General features: G+C 42.8%; 1 long non-coding RNA gene across 1 annotated transcript; it reads right to left on the bottom strand.

Annotated features, from left to right (window-relative positions):
- Positions 1-667: 667 nt before the first annotated feature.
- Positions 668-4,739, bottom strand: LOC149447506 (uncharacterized). Its single transcript, XR_016305867.1, has 3 exons — positions 4,582-4,739; positions 920-1,098; positions 668-803 (listed from the first exon to the last, which is right to left on the bottom strand). It is a non-coding gene; the product is annotated as an uncharacterized LOC149447506 (long non-coding RNA).
- Positions 4,740-13,914: the final 9,175 nt, after the last annotated feature.

Raw genomic sequence — 13,914 nt, 5'->3', positions numbered from 1 at the left:
GGTTTCCTTTTTAGAATAATAAGCCGTCAAGTTCGTAAAACAGTGATATCAGAACCTATTTTAGGTTAATCACACATAGCTGGAGAACTACTCAAATTTTTTTATTTCATGTTTTTTCTCATGGTTACTGTGAAATTGTGTGAATGTATCAATGCAGTGCATGTTATCTCAGCTTGCAATCATTGAATGAGTTTACAAAAATGTAAATATTACAGAATATACAGTCTCATGCTACATAACTAAGCTCCATTTCACGCTGAATAAACTAAATTATTAATGTATCTTAGATAGTTTTCTATCTTTTGATAGATTTTTACTCTGAAAGCATTTTATTAAAATAAATTTGATAAAAAAAAAATATATATATATATCTTCAATTTTTATCCACCCTAGTTACAATATGGTTTGTGTAGCAATATTTTCCCAGGAAAGTAGAGTTACCCTTTAAGGAGTAGTTTGACATTCTACTAGACTCCAAGATGAAGTACAATTGGTGTCCTCCTGCTACTCACTGAGCAGGACAACGAGACACATCAGTATTGATTTGCCAGAAATACATAAATGTTCTATCCTGGATTAGGTATAATTTATGCTACTCCCAAATAATTTGTCTTTAATATAATTAGTACTCCCTATTTAAGCACAAATAGCCCCCTCACTGCAACGTTTAAACTTCCCTGGTCTATTTGGGAAACTCTCTAAATATGGAACATGATTATTTGGCAGTGAAATCCTGTGCACACACTGTGCTCACTCACCTAATAATTACGTACATGATCTGGTCAGGATGGGAGACGTAAATCCTGTGGAAGAAACAGAAGAGGTCTATTATGCAGTGTGTGCCCCATAGAGGGAGGTCTGCATTGAATTACCATAAGCTGTATTCAGGTAAAGACCATGTAATTAGCCCCCCACACACCTGTCTCCCCACTGGTACATGGCTCTGTCCTGGAATAGATGGCACAGAAACAGCCACATACTGATCGTCTCCATCCAAAATATGACCACCACGAACCAGATGGAGGAGAGGAGAAAAAATTCACACACCATCCTGCCTCCGTCACACTCTGACACTGGGTGCTGTCACCCCCACAGACTCTGGAAGAGAACAGAGCATTACATGAGAGCACAGACAATATAAAAGACATATGCACAGTCAGGTATGGCGGAACTTTAAAGATCCTGTGGGAAACATTCCATAGGGGGCTGTATGGACCAGCAGCTGCAGAAGTGGAGCTCCTGACTGACTACCCTATTTATTTGCATCAAGCAGAACACACATCACACAATGTTCTAGCCCCGCAGCCCTTACACTTTGAACTAGAATATTAAACAAGTATGTTTATCTTTTGACGGTTAACGCAACGTGGAGCTCAAGTCAATATATTTGTTTGTCAAGTTTTAGATTAGATTGGGTAGAGGATAGAACCTCTGTCAGGATTGTATTGCTGTCAACGGACCTGTTTAAGTGGACCTTGCATTACTTGTTACTCATGTTAAATGCATGCATGCTAAGCAATGTGTAACATTAACTGATATTTATTATTTCTTCGAGATCACAGAATATCCTCACATAGTACCTTCATTTAGTTTTCTGTCCAGTAGGACGGCAGCATCTTTATTCAGGCATCATCCAGGATCAGCATCCACTTCCTTGAATAAAATGCTTGCTCAGAAACCACATACTTAGTTCAGATTATTATAGTGCTGCCTGTGTAAAATTCACTGTGATATTAGTTCTGGTGGCCATCAAGGCACAAAGTGGAAATCCAAAATGTTAGAGCTGTTATGAGAGCAAAAAGGTAGAAATCTTCCAATGGTGACAAATGTTTTAGTGACAACTGTCTATCGTGAGAAGATTTATTTGCACCTCCTGTTGCCCGTCCTAGATATGTGAAGAAAAATCTCCTCTGCGGGACACATCCAAAACAAAACACGTTTTGGCTTTGCACACACTAAGGGACCTTAGGTCTCTTTCACATGGACGTTCCGATCAGGACCACCTGCCCGTTTTTCAGACGAACCCAATTGGAACCTCCATTCTCCTCTTTGTAGCGGCAGGTGTAAACGGGGATCAGTGGAGAGATCCCCGCTGAGCAAGTGAATCCGCTAAACAGGTCCGCCCTGTGTGAAATGACCCTTATTACAAGAATCTAATGGATTCACAGCATGAACACATTTCCTATCCCTTGCAATACAAGCTTGATATGTTCTAGTATTTCAAGGCACCATAGCAAGAACAGGAGTGGGAGTCTACAGGCTTTCCTCGGATAGACCTCACAGACCTGCTGCCTCCTCAAATTGCATTTAGAACAATAGCTGACCCTCCTAGACCTGAACCCAGACACACCCCACAGCTGTGCACATATTGCCCAACAATGTAATCAATGTAAACATACCAAATGTACAATACTGAAGAAGCATTGCATAATTTTTCCTGAAATATATACACCTAACCCTTTTATATATTCATGTAATCTAAGGCCCCACTGACATATCACGCAGAGGGAACAAGCGGTCCCCACTACGCAATTTTCTCAGTGTAATTCTGCATGTCGCATAGGGCCAGCTCATTCAGTTGAACAAGCTGCCCTATGAGCATTTGTCACCTGAAAAGAAGTATAGGCAGCATGACATCCGACTCTGAAATCGTGCGACTTCACAGTCGGGATCTGTGATGTAAGTGTACAAGTGTGAACAGGGAATGGAACTCTGCATACTGAGTGTAGTCAGGTGTAGGCAAATAAGTAGAAAAACACTCAAGTGTGAATTTTAAAGATAAAAAAAAAAAAAAATTTCACAAAAAAACTACTTGGCTACATTTGCATGGGTGAATCTGCTAATTTCTGCAGCTGTTGCAGCCACCTGTGAGGAGCTAGCTGCGGCTGCCAAGCCCTGTATACTTCAATGACTGGTTGGCGGCACCCGTTAACTATCTGTGGCTGTCTGTTCAGCCAGCGATTACCTGCGGTGATGGCTGCCAGACGCACTTTGTGTGCTTCCATCACCGATCACCACAGGTAACTGCTGGCTGGAAAGACAGCTATGGATAAATGAGAATGCTACTGACCTGTCATTGACGCATAAAGAGCTTAGCAGACACAGCTACCCATGTGCAGGTGGCTGAACCAGCTATAGGAATTAGTAGATTCCAGATTTACCTGTCAGCCTTGACCCCTTTTCACACAAGCAGTCCAATCAGGTCCACCTGTCTGTTTTTCAGGCAGACCTGATCTGACTCTCCCTTCTCTTCTATGGAGTGTCAGATGTAAATGGATTTACACCCAACTACCTCCGATTCCATCCACGAAAAAAAAAAAAAAGCAAGGGGATCCGTTCCCCTTTTATCTAGCAGTTTGGATTGGAGCGCAGTCAGGTGTAACCGGACAGCTGGTCTGTTTACATCTGATTGCCCACAGAGTAAGACAGAGCGGACACGAAACTGACAACCGTCCACTCCGCTCAGTGAGAGATCCCCCGCTGAGCAAGCAGATTCCGCCATGTGTGAAATAGGCCTTGTGCAGAAACACGCAGGTGCCATTAATTCTCAATGGGGGCCCCACGCATCTAGCAAATGTGGGTACATTTGTGGCCAAAAAATGCATGGTACCGCAGTGCCATGTGATTCGGTGCTACACAATTTTAAAAATCATGCCAGCCATGCATTTTGTGCATTTTTGGCAGCCAGCTGAAATAGTGGGCTACTGGAAACATGAAAAATGCACACACTTGAGTGCACCTTTTATGGTGTGAACCAGCCCTTAGTGAGGCCATACACATTACAATCTGATTGTACCTTCTTTACATCTACCAACAATATGTAGTGCAAGGGCCTACCTGTATCGATGGAAAAAAAGAAAAAAAAAAAAAAAAAAAAAAGGAAGAAGGATTGTTTAGGTGTATCCTCTAATTCCATAGTTTGTACAATATCCATTAGATTTACCAAATCAGATTGTATAGTGCATGGTCAGCTATAGCTGTTAGTGAAACAAGTGTCCCTACTGGGAGATTTCCTTTCTATTCCTGTTCTGGTGACAACTCAAACCTTTGGGTTTTTCCTTGCTTTCAGTGCCATTTATCACCAGGACTACCAGAGAGGGACAATCTTCCCAGTGGTGACACAGACAGGATCCTGGACTCCATTACTTGGTTGGCGATTTTCTCCATCTGCACCCAAGTAGGGATATGAGCCAACCTACCGCCATTCCCCTCTGTAAAGCAGACTGAAGGGAACCCCCTCCCTATATTACACCCCATATCTGACTACTGAAGTACACCATCCAGCACCCCACATTCTTTCACCCGATTATATGACCCTTGCCAGAGGCTCTAACCCCTCACAACTCCACCCAAAGCTAAAAGAATAATCATTTGGCATCAGATCTATTTTAAATACAGGAAACCAGTGAGAGATCTCCAAGTCCTGGAAATCATTAGTGCCCATAGGAGACAGGAAGGCAAAGCCTCCAGATGGGGGCACAACTGAGGACAGTGCACGTAATTCCATGCACCTCCCCCACAGGAGCTCCACACTCACCAACTACAGACATAGAGGACATATTACATGACACGGCCGCTCACCAGGCTGCAGGGGCCCCCAGTGGACCTCAGGGGGGACAGAGCTCAGGATCCCCAGCTGAACCCACTGCTACACTGTAACAAACACTTCCTCCTTCCGCTCCGCCCTCTCTACAGCTGTGTGTATTTAATCGGGCTCATGTGACGTCACCGGGAGCGACTCAAGGAATCTCCCTCCTCACGTGACCTCCGGTGCCAACCACAATGTGGAGGAGGTGAATGACAGCCCTCCAGTGACGTGGGGGCGGGACGCCTGCCTCGGTGTCTGCACAAGTCACAGCTGTTGTCTTGGTGATGGAGACACTGAGCAGAACTGCCATTTGTGACCATGATCTCTTCAAATGTACTGTGCTCAGTAGGTGAATGGAACGTTAGTAGCTCCCAGCTGGTACTTTGAAGTAGACGTCGTCTGCTGTTATATAAAAAAATATAAAGCCAGAAAGAAGAGGTCAGCCATGGAAAACAAAAACTCTGGAAGGCTGCAAAATGTGACTAAAGGCAGGCTTTTTCATTTTGGATAGATTAAAGTGGAACTAACCCCACTGATTTAACAGTTTAAAAAAACAATTACATTTCTGGAATGCCGGGATTGCTAACTCACATTTACTCCTGTCCTCAACCAAACTGTCAAACCATCAAATGGCTGGATTCACAACTGATCACATGTGCAGCACCATGGCAGTTGCAGGTCAAACAGAGGCTAAGATGGCAACTTGCTTGGCTCAAAAGGATTGGAGGGTTTAGTTCCAGTTTAAGGGAGGACTCCTACCCCTTACATTTCACTTCCTGCCCCATAGCCAAAACAGGAAGTGAGAGAAATTCCCTTCAAAGTGAGGGAATCCCAGGATGTCATCAGAACTGTCTCCGTTGGAAGATTTACCCTCTTACTCTGTTCTAATGTTAATACAAAATTTGGGATTTTCTTTTACTTTCGATGATAATGGTGAACAGGACAAAAGAAGAGGGTGAATCTCCCCAACAGGGGCACAGACAGCAAATCTAAAAGAAAAAAAATTGTACCATACTCACCGTAATTTTCCTTTCCTGGTGCCTATCCATGACAGCATACCTGTGATTAGCTCCGCCTTGGATTCCTCCCTCAGGACCAGTGAATATATAAAATGAAAGGATTCAAGTACTCCCAGTATTCTCATATATATATACAACTTCGAGGGCGGGATCATATGCTGCCATGGATAGGCACCAGGAAAGGAAAATTACGGTAAGTATGGTACAATTTTCTGTTTTCCTGGTGCCTCCATGGCAGCATACCTGTGATAAATAACTAGCTGAAACGGGTTGGATCATGCTTAGAAAAGTTTTATTAAAAATAGAAGAATTTTCATTTGGAATAGGCAACGGTCACTCTTATAGCTTGTCTGCTGAACTCCACAGATGAGAGAGCCCCTGGGTCCATTCTGTAGTGCCTTATAAATATGTGTTGGGGTGACCACATAGCTGCTCTGCAGATGGTCTTGATGGATACATTTGCCCTGGCTGCCCATGAAGCGGAAACCTGGTCGAATGTGCCCTGATTGAAGAGGGGGGGTTCCAAACCCCTGGCCCTGTACGCCTTATAAATTAACTTGACTGTCCATGATGCAATTGTTTTTGATGAAGCCTCATTGCCCATGTTTTTGCCCCAGGGGATGACAAATAGATTAGATGAGTCCCTGAAAGATGCTGTAGCTTGAAGATAGCACCTTAGCACACTGGCGATGTCGAGCTCATGGAGAGTACCCGATTCTGGGTCTGAAAAGGTTGGCAGAGCCCATGGTTCTGAAACATTGGAAAAGGAAGAAACCTTCGGAACGAATCCGCACAGTGTTCTAAGTTCCACCCTATCTGGGTAGAAAGTAATGTGGTCCTCTTCCACCCCTAGGGCTTGTTCTGACACTCCTTTACCAGATGACACTGCTATTAGAAAGGCCATTTTTAGAGTCAGATTTCCCAAAGAGGCCAATTCAGACAGAGAAAGGGGTTGGTTGTATAAAGCCTCTAGGACTACAGACAGATCCCAGGTGGGAAAAGCTTTCTTGACAGGTGGACATATCTTTTTAACGCCTTTGAAGAACTGGACCACAAGCGAATCTTCGGTACACCTCTTGCCTGCTGCACTGGTATCTGTGGTGACTATGGTCCAGGAGACATACCCCAATGGACACGATCTTATAAGCATATTTCTTTCTTCGTCCACCACAATAGTCCCCTGTGCATCAGACATGTCAAACAGATGGGTTGGGATAGATAAAGCTTGTTCCATTGTCTTAGAAATTCCAATTGAAAGTGGCTCAGGTGCCAGTGGGCCCATGGAACCATTGGGATACATGCTGGCATAACCTCTTTCAGACTCAGGCAGCTTGAGGCCATCAGGTGTGACCATGTCCTCACTCTCTTCATTCTCTGGATGAAGGCTGCCATCTTCTGAGGCAGAAAGTGTCAAACAGGGCACCTAGATAAATAATTTGTTGTGTTGGGGTAAGTTGACTTTTTGTTTGATTTATTATCCAGCTGAACAGTGTGGAAATCAGAATCTCCCTGTGTCCTGTTGGGCTGTATTCCTAACAGGACATTGTCCAGGTAATGCTATACCCTGAGCCCTACTTCCCATTATGGGGCTAGGACTGCAATCAGTACTTTTGTGAAGACTCTGGGAGAAGTACATAGACCAAGGGGCTGACTCTTTTATTGCAAATTAATCTGGCCGACTGCAAACCAGATATTTCTGAAATGGTGGGAGTATGGGTATGTGTAAGTAAGCATCTTGAAGGTCCACTGACAGCATCCAGTCTCCAGGTTGAATGGTGTGGATAATAGTCTGCAGCGACTCAATCTTGAAGCTTTCCAAGAATATGTAATGGGTAATTTCTTGAGGTCTATTACGGGTCTCTAACCGCCATTCCTTTTGGGCATCAGAAATAGGTTGGAGTAGAAACCTGAAAACCTCTTGGATGGAGGAAACGGTATTGTCGCTTTTTCTGCCTGTCGGGAATCCAGAAATTGATGAAGTACCTCTTTCTTCTGAGGAGATTCTGGTATCCTCATGTGGGTGAAGACGTTGCGAGGCAGCTGGTTTGAGAAAGTCCAGAAGTGTCCGAATCAAACTGTCGACACCACCCAGGGATCCTAGCTTTTTTGCATCCATATTTTGGCACAATGCTTTAGTCTGGTTTCTACTGGGATTGCCTGGGATGACCTTGCGTCAAATGGACTTGGTGATGTCCTGCGGGTTAGGTAGAACATTTTGTTTGTCGGCCTTCAGAAAAGTGTATTGTGTGCTTCTCCAGGTCTTTCTTGAGTCTCAGCCCTGTCTGGACTGCCTGTAATCTTTGCCCCTGAACTGTTGAAATCTTGAAGTAAATCTCTTGGTACATCTAGGCCTTCTGTCTTGGGGTAACAGGCCTGATTTTCCTCCTGTAACATGGGAAATTGCTTTTTCCAGCCTCTCTCCAAGCAGTGCTTTGCCATCGAAAGGGATTTTACACCAATTTGTTTTGAAGCCCACGGCTTCAACCATTAGGCCCATTTTGCTATTATGGTATGCATCATCGTCCTTGCAGAACATCTTATTGTATCGATAGCTACTTCACCAATGACATTCATCCAGAGCCTTGACTATGTCTTCCTTGGGAACTCCCTGTTGGATAGCCGCCTCTATGTTTCCAGTCCATACTCACAAGGCATTGGAAATGGATGTCAGGGCAATTGCTGGCTTGCAGGCATTCCTGGCCATCTGATTGACCCTTTTTAGGTCAAGGTCTAGTCATCTGTCTAGGGGGTCCTTAAACGATGTTGAGTCATCCATAAGTAATATTATGTTCTTTGCTAAGCAGGCCACCGCTGCATCCATTGACAGTGGACCATCTAACATTGGATCTGATGGTGGATATAGTTTTCCCAGGAGATTGAGAGAAAATCTTTTCTTTGTCTCTTTCCATTCTTCTTCTATAACATTTCTGATTTCATCCATCAGAGGAAAGAAGGAGATTCGCTTTCTAAGAAATGGGAAGTATCTGTTTGATTTTTTTGTTGGGGAATCAGTTTCTTCCCAACCAATGGCAAGCTTGACTGCCTAGACATAAGGTTGAACCAGGAAAAAGCTAAAGCCTGAGGGATCTGACTCATCCGAGGAATCTTCTTCTCCTGATTGTCTAGACAGCCGATCTGCTACTGGTGAGAGTATTCACCAGAGGATGGGCCTGGTAGTGCCGCATCTTTTGCCTCTTCCTGAGGAAGCTGTGATGATAGCTGTGATAGATTAGCTGCTACTAGTTCCGCAAGCGAATCTTTAACAACCTTTTTCAGTAGGTCTGCATCAGGGGCGGACTGACAACTCATGGGGCCCCCGAGCAATAGGGGATCATGGGGCCCCTGTGTCCTTGCCCAAACTCAAAAAAGCCTATGAAAAAGGTACAGGGGGCATCTCATGGGGCCTCCTACTGACCCCGGGCCCTCGGGCAGTACCCGAGTTTCCAAATGGTCAGTCCGCCCCTGGTCTGCAACCTGCTGTCTCTCTGCACCTCTTTATGCTGCATAGTCCCTGAAACAGTCTCCGCAGACTAACTTGTCTGGTAAAGAGGTGGTTCCGCATGCCCAGCAATTTCAAGGTCTAGGACTCGAGGAAGACAAACAGGTAAAGTACCTGGAGAGAGAGAGAACAACAACAACAAAAAAGGAAAGGGTGAATAAAAGGGCAATCACATGGGAAGCCATTATCAGAAATTATTGCAGAAAGGACAGGAATAGCTGCTCTCTCTGTCCTACGCATTAGCGAATACCATGAACTTATTGCCAGATATAGTGCTCCTGGTTAAGAGACAACTGCTGTCCCAAAAGACCCCCAGAAGGGACTCCCTACCTTATAAGTGCATTTAGCTGCCCAAGAGTAGGGACAGCGACTGGGAGAGGCTGAACCCAGGCGGAAGCTGCTCATGGCAGAGGTAAGGACGACTGACTTACATTCACTGACCATAAGGTATGAGGAAAAAAGGAGAATGCTGGGGGTACCTTAATCCTTTCTTTTTATATATTCACTGGTCCTGAGGGAGGAGTCCAAGGCGGAGCTTATCGCAGGTATGCTGCCATGGAGGCACCAGGAAAAAGTTTTGACTTTAGTTATACTTTAACCACCTCCATTTCTGGAACTTTTTGTTCACATGTAACAATCAGTATTTTTTGCTAGAAAATTACTTAGAACCCCCAAACATTATATATTTTTTAAATCAGAGGCCCTAGAGACTAAATTGATGGTTTTTCATTTTTTTTATGTCACACGGTATTTGTGCAGCGGTTTTTCAAATGCAATTTTTTGGGAAAAAATACACTTTTTTTGAATTTTAATGAAAAAAACACAATACATAACACAAGTTTTTTGTAAAATACAAAAGATGATATGATTCAGAGTAAATAGATACCAATCGTGTCACACGTTAAAATTGGGCACACCCGTGGAACGGCAACAATTGATGTAAATTTTATTATCCATTGGCAATCCTTTAAAAGCCTTTACAGGCTACCACTTTAGATTTATAGAGAATGTCTAGTGCTAGAATTACTGTCCATCATCTGGCCTTTGTGGTGATACCTCACATGTGTGGGTCGATCGCTGTTTGCGTGCTTGCAGGACCGATGCTTGCATTTAGCTTTGCGTGCAAGCACGGGAGGACGGGGGCACTTTAATTATTTATTTTATTTTTACACTGATGCTTTAATTTTTTTTTAATCACTTTTATTGCTGTCACAAGGAATGTAAACATCGTTGTTACAGCAATACACATGTGACAGGTACTCTTTAGAAAGAGATCTGCGGTCTATAAGACCCCAAATCCATCCTCTGCACGTAAAAGCATTCAAAACACCAAGATTGGTATCTTTGAATCCTCTATTTTTTTTTTTTATGGCGCAGTTTATTTCCGAGTAAACCGGAAGTGATGCCAGGTCATTGCTTCCAGTTTACTATAATGGAGAGCCAATCAAAGCCAATCCCGGCTGTGCTCAGCTGTCCGGCCAGCCAGCGGATGCGCCAGCTGGTCGCTTGGGTCTCCCATTGCGACAGGAGAGCCTGAGAAAGCTGAGGAAGGCTGCAGGAGGGGGGTGGGTGTCCCCAATGTCCCCTCCCTCTGCTTGTATCAGCAGTCGAGCAGCTACTTACCTGCTCTGATTGCTATTACAACAGGGCTTGAAATTTCCACTCGCCTGCTCGCCAATGGCAAGGGGAAATTATGGTGGGGGCGAGTGTGTCCCCCAGGGCCATCTTGCTGAGCAGGCTTGGAGCTCAGGCCGTATCTGTCATTGGCACTGGCAACCATCAGGCTGCTCAATAGCTAAGCGTAGTGAAAGCAAAGCAAGGCATACGTGCTGTGCTCTCTGCCTCCCCCTAGAGTGCAGTACCTGGCTCCGTGAGTGAACAACGAAGTACTGCAACTTTTTAGGGGGGGTCGTGTGTGTGTACGTGTACATGTGTGTGTGTTTGTGTGTGTCTGTGTATGCATGTACAATTGTACATGTGTCTGTGTGTATGTACATGTGTGTATCTGTACATGTGTATGTACATGTATGTGTGTGTACATGTGTGTGTGTGTATGTGTGTATGTACGTACATGTGTCTGTGTGTACATGTGTCTGTATGTATTGTTGTGGTGGTTTATGTAAGGATATATATTATTTATAAAGGGCGTGTCCCTTTCCCTTAGATGAAATATTACAGTGCCTCCAGCCGTTAAAATACGGCAAATATTTAGTAAACCAATAATTTGGACACCTTGATAATTTGATCACCACTTATTATTATACCTTGAATTCTTTTAGCCAATATGATTTCGTACCATACACACAAAATTTGCCTTATAATAGATAAATATAAAAATTTATTTATGTACAAAAATTATATATATATTAACACAAAACGCAAAAGACTGGTGATAAATGAATATTGGTACACACAATCAAAGATATAACCTACCAATGTAAGACACACTAATCAAGTTTCTAACTAATTACATCAATTACAATTTTTAAATGATATGATTATTTATTAAATTTATTAATAATTAATAATTTCGAATATCTCAAAGGTTATATTCTCGCACGCCGTGGCCATAGGATTGCAAGAAGTAAGCCCTTGATATGTGATACTCTGGTTATTAATATTCAATAAATTATGAAATATGGAAAAATTTATAATATGGCAATAAACAATTTTTTTAACAGTAACACAGTATCTGACTACAGATATCTAACTACCCAATATTGTTGTAATACACTAAGGTAATTTTTTATGATTCTACACAACAGAGAAAGTAATTAATACAAAATCAAATAAACATCTCACCACACCCGGACGTCAGACTAGGCAACTCTCCCGTGGATTTAGCTGGCAGTGGAACGCCTTTAGACTGATATATAGGGCAAGTGAAAGATTCTCAGTAGGGGAGAATGTAGGAAGTTATCAGATTAGAGGTTTAAAGTTTTAGGAAGTTTGAAAAGATGGAAGAGTAGTTATTCAGCAGATCTTCTTCAGATGTCAGGTCTTTCCATGAGGTCTTTATGAGGGTTTTTTTTTCTTAAAGCACATGGGCTTTTATATCCACTAGTCCATTGTTCTAAGATACCTTCCCACCAGGCTTCCTGATTGGCTAGTTGAGAAATGTGTGTACATAAGCTATTTCTCACCTGCCCGCCAGGTGGCGGTCATGTATCACAGAACAATGTGAGTATTTGAGATGACTCATACCTTGGGTGGAATCTTCAGGTAATTTCAGGAATAAAATATACGGCTCTTTCCAGATATAGCAGTGATCATACCTATGATATTCCAAATAGGGACCATGGAATATAGGTGTATATTCAGTTATTCCTACTTGAAATATCATCCTGTTTGTTTCCTGATAAGACATGTAACTAATGCTATTCTATAATACATCTTACTTCCCATCATCTCAATACTCAAGTTAGTGATATATAGTTCCCATTGCTGAGTATTTAGTGGTGTTTAAAAACTATACCATCTTATTTATAATATGTTTTTGTAGTATATTTTTGTAATTATATACAGTGAACTTTTAGACTTAAATGTCCTGAATTTCACCTTTTTGTTTCAGAATCAACATTTTCTCTGTGTAGGGAAAAAAAACTCTCTGTTTGCCTGGCCCTTGTATTGGACTCATGGTAAACAACTGTTAATGCTTTCACCCTTGGTGAACAATAGTATATGGTAATAGTTTCAGAGGTCTGTTGGTTCATCACACTCTACAAGGTTTGGGTAAGCTCTCAGACAATCAGTTTGGTTCCTCTATTGTCATGTCCAGACCTTGTATATGTTTACCTGCTTATTGAAGTCTGAATAATGGTGTTTGATCACCTGTAGAACTTTAAAATAGTATTGTCTCTAGGAGGAAAGAAAAACAATCCCTTCACCCATTACATTTCTCTAGCTAGATGGTTCAACCAAGACAAAATTAACTCTTAGCATTCGGCTATGCTGAGCTGTTTGCCATATAATATTATGTCTTGATAAAAGTCATATTTTTGAGACATGATTCAAAAGCCCACAACAAATCCCCCTTTGTTTTTGGGGTATAGGCACGCGTAGAGGGGTGTCTGTATCGAAAAACATGAGTGGGACTTTTGGTTAGAGTGATCGTTCGTCTTCTCCGGTGAAGTGAATGAAATAATAAAAAAAAAATTTTTTTTTTTTTTTATAATAAAATGGCAGCGGTGATGCTGGTTGGTCCTCAACTTGACTCGGCGTCTTTAGATGGACACTTCCGATGACGATCCTGGTCTTGTGATGAGGCCGGCCTGGCCTGGCACATCCACCTTGGGGTCCATGGGTCCTCCGCACGACAGGTCTCTTAGACGGTCTCCTAGGCGGGTCTTTTCCTCTGGACTGGCCCTTGGTGGCCTGGGACATCAGGTTATCGTCTCCGGATCGATCTCTGGCATCTGGTCTTTCCCACAGGACATTATAGCTTCCTTCTAGGGTCCGGTCATTGACACCTCCGATCGCCGGTCTGGTCATAGTCTGGGCCTTCCTTTCTAAATTATTAAAATGAACAGTTTAAGTATGGGATATACATAAAATTATGTTACTGGATCCTGTAAGGCAAAAGATGAATTATATGTTTAAAGGAAATTTAATAATGATCTCAATATCTCCAGATAGGAATTGGTGGGTTCAGTCTTCCAACAACTGCAATTGAGACTTCGGATGGCAAGCACGTAATTGATTGATGTGCACCCATCTATCACTGATTTCACCATACCGGGTAACCTGCAATTTATATGCGACCGGAGAGATTTTATCAATGATAGAGAACGGACCTTTCCAAGATGGAA

Source organism: Staurois parvus, unplaced genomic scaffold, assembly GCF_062004578.1.
Source record: "Staurois parvus isolate SC_StPar_1 unplaced genomic scaffold, SC_StPar_1.0 ptg000684l, whole genome shotgun sequence".
NCBI classification, from domain to species: Eukaryota; Metazoa; Chordata; class Amphibia; order Anura; family Ranidae; genus Staurois; species Staurois parvus.
The sequence above is the reverse complement of the archived record's forward strand: the minus strand, read 5'-3'. Positions and strand labels throughout refer to the sequence as shown.